Source organism: Triticum aestivum, chromosome 5A, assembly GCF_018294505.1.
Source record: "Triticum aestivum cultivar Chinese Spring chromosome 5A, IWGSC CS RefSeq v2.1, whole genome shotgun sequence".
NCBI lineage: Eukaryota > Viridiplantae > Streptophyta > Magnoliopsida > Poales > Poaceae > Triticum > Triticum aestivum.
The window spans coordinates 479,926,917-479,934,299 of NC_057806.1; the positions used below are offsets into that span (position 1 = coordinate 479,926,917).

The 7,383-nt window shown below is 50.9% G+C and overlaps 1 pseudogene; it reads right to left on the reverse strand.

The window, feature by feature from the left end:
• Window positions 1–4,694: 4,694 nt before the first annotated feature.
• LOC123107263 (very-long-chain 3-oxoacyl-CoA reductase 1-like) lies at window positions 4,695–6,579 on the reverse strand (annotated as a pseudogene).
• Window positions 6,580–7,383: the final 804 nt, after the last annotated feature.

Sequence of the window (7,383 nt, forward strand, 5' to 3'; positions counted from 1 at the left end):
AGAGGCGGACCTCGCCGACGAGTTCGGCCAAGAAGCTGACCGCACAGGCGATCTCAACGCTGCTTAGCGCATCGGTGCAAACTTCGTCTGGCGTGCCTGGTTGGCTGCGCTCGCCAGGGAGGAAAAGGGTTCCCGTCCAGAACAGATCTCCGGACGGCATGCACCAGGCCCCACGGTGGGCGCCAAATGTCGGGGGTTTGGTGCGACATATGCCAACGGATGGCTTATCATGGTGGGGGCGAGTAGAACGTCGCCGGTGCCTGGAAACGGGATGAGGCGAAGGCATGCACGCCGGAGAATCTTACCCAGCATCGGGGCTCTCCGGGGAGATAATACCCCTACTGCTGCTCTGCGGGGTCTCCGCATGATCACTATGTCAAAGTGCTTACATGGTTGCTCCTTGAACTGTTTTCTGGTGGTAGGAGAGGGAAGGACTAGCTCTCTCCCTTCTATATGCTCTGGTCTAGAGCTAATGGGTTCCAACCCTTTGCATGGGTGCCCTGGGGGGTTTATATAGGCCTACCCCCCCCAGGGGTACAATGGTAATCAGGTTGGGCGCGGGCCCAGCCGTCAGTGTCTCTGGCCTCCGTCTTCTCTGCCGCTAGTCGGCCCGACTGGCGGGCCCCGCCGACTGGCCGGGTACGGAGCCGACAGGCCGCGTCCGCCGCGGGCGGGTCTTGCCGGCTGCTGATTACTGTAGCCGTACTTCTGATGACGCGGGCTTGATCATGAGGTCGTGGCAACAGCCCCGCCGCCTGGCGGGCGATCACTGTTTCCACTCCCCATCTCATCTTGATTAATGGTGCGTGGGCCCCGGGGGAGGGCTCGGCCGACTCCCCCGGGCCGACTCCCGACGGGTCCGACTGGTGGTTCTTCTGTCGTCTCCCGAGGTCTCACTGACTGGTGGGCCCTTCTGCCTCCAGGCCATACAGACAAGCCGTCGTGGGTGTAGGATTCGGCCCTGCAGTGCTGATGTCAGGGCCGGCATGGCAACAGTGCCACGCCGCACCGAGATCTTTCGGGGTACGGCGTGCTGTGGCCATGCCTGCCCTTGGTGAGGGGCGGGGGTGGGCTTTGCTATAGCCACGCCCCTGCCTCGTCCCCTTTGATGAGGTCATGGGGTTTGTTGGAGTCGCCGGCCGACTCCCCAAAGCCTGCTTCTCTGGAAGTCGTCCCTGGGACTCGGCCGTGAGCGAGCAGTTGGCCGCCTGGCCGTCGACTCCTCAGGAGGCGGCTCTTTGTCCTAGGGTCTTGAGGGGCGCAGCCTGCCCCGATGTCTTAAAAGATTCTGGGACTCGGGTTGGCCTACCCGTGGCCCATTACTCCGACAATAGTTAAGTTTACTAACCATAGACATGAGTTGTCATTTGATTAACGAGATCACATCATTAGAGAATGATGTGATTGACATGACCCATCCGTTAGCTTAGCACTATGATCGTTTAGTTTTTTGCTATTGCTTTCTTCATGAATTATACATGTTCCTATGACTATGAGATTATGCAACTCCAAAATACCAGAGGAACACTTAGTGTGCTATCAAACGTCACACGTAACTGGGTGATTATAAAGATGCTCTACAGGTGTCTCCGATGGTGTTTGTTGAGTTGGCATAGATCGAGATTAGGATTTGTCACTCCGATTGTCAGAGAGGTATCTCTAGCCCCTCTCGGTAATGCACATCACTATGAGCCTTGCAAGCAATGTGACTAATGAGCTAGTTACAGAATGATGCATTACGGAACGAGTAAAGAGACTTGCCGGTAATGAGATTGAACTAGGTATGATGATACCAACGATCGAATCTCGGGCAAGTAACATACCGATGACAAAGGGAACAATGTATGTTGTTATGCGGTTTGACCAGTAAAGATCTTCGTAGAATATGTAGGAACCAATATGAGCATCCAGATTCCGCTATTGGTTATTGACCGGAGATGAGTCTCGGTCATGTCTACATAGTTCTCAAACTCGTAGGGTCCGCACGCTTAACGTTCGATGACGATATGTATTGTGAGTTATGTGATTTGATGTACCGAAGGTTGTTCGGAGTCCCGGATGTGATCACGGACATTACGAAGAGTCTCGAAATGGTCGAGACATGAAGATTGATATATTGGAAGGTTATGTTTGGACACCGGAAAGGTTTAGGATAGGTTCGGGCATTTTTCGGAGTACCGGGGGGTTGCCGGACCCCCCCGGGGGGGTTAATGGGCCTTCATGAGCTTTAGTGGAAGAGAGGAGGAGGCGGCCCAGAGGAGGGGCACCCCCCCCAAACCCAATTCGAATTGGGGAGGGGGGTCAACCCCCCTTTCCTTCTTCCCCTCTTCCCTTTCCTTCCCCTCCTAGTTAGACTAGAAAAGGGGGGCCTACTCCTAGTAGGAGTAGGATTCCCCCCTTGGGTATGGTGCCCCCCTCCACAGATTTCCCCCTCCTCCACTCCTTTATATACGGGGGAGGGGACACCCCATAGACACACAAGTTGATTTCTTAGCCGTGTATGGTGCCCCCCTCCACAGATTTCCACCTCGGTCATATTGTCGTAGTGCTTAGGCGAAGCCCTGCGGTGGTAACTTCATCATCACCGTCAACACGCCGTCATACTGACGAAACTCTCCCTCGGCCTCAGCTGGATCTAGAGTTTGAGGGTCGTCACCAAGCTGAACATGTGCAGATCGTGGAGGTGCCGTGCGTTCGGTACTTGATCGGTTGTATCGCGAAGACGTTCGACTACATCAACTACGTTACTTAACGATTCCGCTTTCGATCTACAAGGGTACATAGACACACTCTCCCCTCTCGTTGCTATGCATCTCCTAGATAGATCTTGCGTGATTGTAGGAATTTTTTTTGAAATACTGCGTTCCCCAACACCTTGAACGGCCCCAACATGCGCGGTGGCGCCGCCACAACTGTCGACTCTGCCACGGGGGAAGCCGAAGGAGCGGCAGGTCGGGCATGCCGGGGAAGCCGGGCATGGGCGCGGGGCGGGGGTTGGCGGCGGGCGCCCCTCCTTCAGGTCCGGCGGGTGCGGGGTAGGGCTTACCGGCGGGCGCCCCTCCTTCAGGTTCGGCGGGCGCGGGCGGGGCTTGCCAATGGGCGTCCCTCCTTCAGGTCCGGCGATGCGGGGCGTGGCTTGCCGGCGTGCGTCCCTCCTTTAGGCCCGGCGGGTGCGGGGCGGGGCTTGCCGGAGGCCGCCCCTTCTTCAAGTCCGGTGGAGCTTGCCGGCGGGATTGCGGATGGAGCCGGTGAGAAGTTTAGGGAGAGAAAAATTAAGGAAGAAGGAGGTGTGAGACAAACAAGTGGGACCCCCCCCCCCCCGGTCCACCTCATCAGGTGAAACTTTGACTAGGACCAGTCTTTGCCATAGCAGCCCAGACAAACGGGTCCCACCCGTCAGTTTTGCTGTTAGACACGGCCCAATATCGAATCAGTGTGATTTGTTACTCACTTGACGAGTTGGTGGTCTTCTGTTATTTTTGGCAAAAGCAATAGTTTTCTGGTATCCAAGCCACAAATGTGGTGTCTTTGAGCAATTTACTCGATCAGGAGACGTGAATAGGTTTGATCTGCTAGCATGGATCGATGTGCAATCGTGCGGCATGCGTGCGACCGGCGCACTCATTCGGCCGATTGGACGGTTACCATCATTTCCCTATTAGAATCCCCTCTCACATCATCAATTATAGTGGCACATCATATTTTTCACTTAGATGGATGATACTCTCACTATGGGAGGTAGCAATACAATCAACTAAAAATCTAAGGATAAAACTAACCCACAAGCAACTCCTTCTGGATGAATTGCCTTGCTTTGCACACAAATGAGCCAACTCGTTGGCATCTAGAACTGTTAACATTCCCATGTACTCCCTCCATTCCCTTATGCAAGGTCACTTCATATTTTTATGTCTAACTTTGACCATTAATTTTACCAACAAAAATGAGTTATATACTACAATAAGTATTTCATTGAATGCACATTTCAAAGAACTTTCCGATGATATAATTTTGATGACATATAATCCATATTTTGTTGACTAAAATTATACATCAAAGTTTTACACAAAAAACAAAGTGGCCTTGTATAAAAAAAATGGAGGGAGTATCTCTTTGAGGATGACGCTAGCCTCCATTCTTCATAGTTCCATGAATTCCACAGATTAACATATCATCTCGCTGGTGCATGCATCCTCCTATGACATAATTTTTTGGTCATGCATCCTCCTCTGACATAATTTTTTGGTCCGCCGTGACATTTACTTTAATCACTACTCCCTCCGATCCATATTAATTGCTATGAACTTAGTACAAAGTTAGTACAACTTTGTACTAACTTTGTGTTAATTAATTTGGGCGGGAGGGAGTACCGTTGTTGAAGAGCAGGAGAATGAAAATACCATGACCAGTATTCGTAGTAGGATAGTCGATACTCAACATACGTTAACTATGTTGATGGAGGTCATCATCATGTGAACTATATGTGTTTGTATGATCCATGTCTTTCTAATAGTATTATGGGATCCGTATCTATTTATATGTATGCAATATCAAAGTATTGTCGTTGAATCATCTACATTGTCATAATTTTTTTTCTTTTCAAAATGGTCGTTCTACCAATTTAAAGATCATTGTCTTATAATCAATTAGCATATAAACATATCTCATGGACGAGGGGCGTTGCAGACAATCCATGGCCAAATCTACATTAGTTATTTTAGTGAAACAACTTCCGGGTTTTTTTTTTAGGGGGAACTTCCGGTTTTTCCACAGGTGGAAGTTGACAACTTTCTAACATCTCACGGCTCACAACAAATTTCACACAGTCTATAGCTCAACCAAACAGTCTTAGATGTGACATAGCCTATATGAGATTTAGCAAATTCGTTCGCTTTAATCACCAGCACTATTGTTCCCGGTAGCAACACAGTTACCCTGTGATTTCCTCCATGATCTGAGCCTCCGAAAGATAACCCTCTCCTTCAGGTGTCGCCGTAACAACCACCAATCGGTGATGAAATCTGATGAGAAGTAGCAGAGGTACCATCCCTGGAGGCGGTGGACGGCGTTGGGCATACACAGCGATCCGTGCCCAATCCAGCTTACCGCCGCGCGCGCGTAGGCGTTCGGGGTCAGCACGAGCTGCCAGACGAGCCTGGCCGCGCTCGACACCATGTTCGTCTCCACCAGGAACGGGACCTGGTGGATTATATAGGCTATCAATCAAGCATGGTTAATTTTATTATTTCTAGTGTTCGATGCACTATCTTGATTAAAGATGAATAGATCTAAGGAGGACGAATGTGTTTATATACATCAGCTGCTCACCTATGTACGCGAGTGATTTTTTCTTTTTCAAATGGAGATAAAAGATTTACCTCATCGATTAATGAAAGAGTTGCCCATTTAATTAATGGAAAACCGAAAAAAGACCGTTATAAACTAACCACATGCGAACTACTTAGTCATAGAGCATGCAACCTCATAAGCACAAGATCAGGTCACAACCATACCCAACATTCTGAACATGCAACGAGCTCCGACCCCACATTTCTACAACGCAAACGAGTGATTATGGGGATACCTGACATTGCACATCGATTCATCTGCTCTTGTACTCCACGGAGAGGCTCCTGGAGAACTCAAGAACGTACCTGCAGGTCGGCAAGAACAGAGCATGTATTCTTCTTCTTTTCTTTTTTGATTTTTTAGTCTATTTTGATTGATGAAAGGAACAGATCATGTGTTTCAATTCAAGAATAACACGCGAAAGATGTGCGCGTCGTCGTTACCGCTTGGTGGCGACGTAGACGGAGTAGAGGGGGTAGGACGGGAGGCCGAACGATGACCCGGGGCCGATGTTCACGACGGCGCCCCTCCCTCGCCGCAGCATCCCCGGCAGCACCGCCGCCGTCACCTCCGTCAGGGCCAGCGCGTTCACCCGTATCATCCTCACCCACGCCTCCACGTCCACCTCGTGGAGGTACACCGCGCCCGGCTTCGCCACGCCCGCGTTGTTCACCAGCACCCCTACGTCCAGCCCCGCCACGGCTTCCCGGAGCCGCCGCATCGCCTCGTCGCCTGCATGCCCAAGATCGATCGACACGACACGACCGGTCAGGCAGTCGGTGCTCAGACGCATACGTACGCTATGTCTACGATCAACCTTTACACCTTGCGCGGTGGAGACGAGGGAGAAATCGAACAGCACGGTCTTGGTCTGCACGGCGGCGTGAGCCCTGGAGATCCTCTCGGAGATGTCCCCGAGCTTGGGCGGGTCGCGGCCGACGAGGACGAGGTTGAGGCCCCTCTCCGCGAGCTCCAGGGCCATGGAGCGCCCGATGCCGGACGTTGGGCCGGTGACGACGGCCCAGGCACCGTACCGGCGGCGCAGGTCAATGGGCCGGCGGTGGAAGACCGAGAAGTAGGCGATGAGGCGGAAGCTGATGGCAACGACATGGAGAGCGCCAAGCGAGGCCAGCGAGAAGAACCACACCGGCACGGCCATCTCGTGGACGCGGTGCGTCTCTGGTACCTGCAAATGCGGTTGAGCAACGAAGGCAGTGTGTGTGCTCATGCTCATGCATCGCGAGCGGCTTGGTATATAACATCCCAGAAAATACCGGAGAATAAACTTGCGCTTTAAAACATGTGATCAGAGCGAACCAACCTATAGTTGGATGGTTAGAGGGGCCATGATATAAGCAATGCTACATCCACGCAAAGCTACGTAAGGTTTATGTAATGCTGCTGATTTGGCAAATTTTAATTGGAAGAAGGGGAAGGAGGGGGCCCCACACCCATGAAAATCAGGGGGAGGAGAGAATTGGAGGGAAGGTTACGTAAGATCACGTAACAGGTTTACGTAGATGTAGTATTATTGGCCACCTCTAGAAATCATCTCTCCCACCAGAAAAATTTCTGCTATTTGCCGCTATTGCCTGCTATGGCGGCCGCTATAGCTGCTGAGAGAGGCCGCCGCGAAATAGTTTCTCCCGTGATTTTAATCTATGATTTGGATAGCTCAGGTGGCTCAAGCAGCTTAAAAAACCTCAAGGAGAATCCCCTGGTGGAGTCCTGGTGATGGTGTAAATGGTTCCTTACTGCAGCGATGCTTCTCTCGATGTGGGTTGTTCTCCTCAACGACAACTCATCTGTTAAGGGCTTATTATTTTTCTGTCTTGCAAAGTTTGTTATTTGAAACTACAATTGTATCTTCTTACCTGAGTAAAGCAGTTTATTCTAAAAAGACCAATCTTAGAGAAAAGAATAATTGGATTTTGCTAATCCCAATTGACAATGAATTACTTAGTTGTCGGCAGACGTCAAGGACCATTTATCCAGTGTTGAGATACATGCACGATTCAATGTTAGTTTGAACTT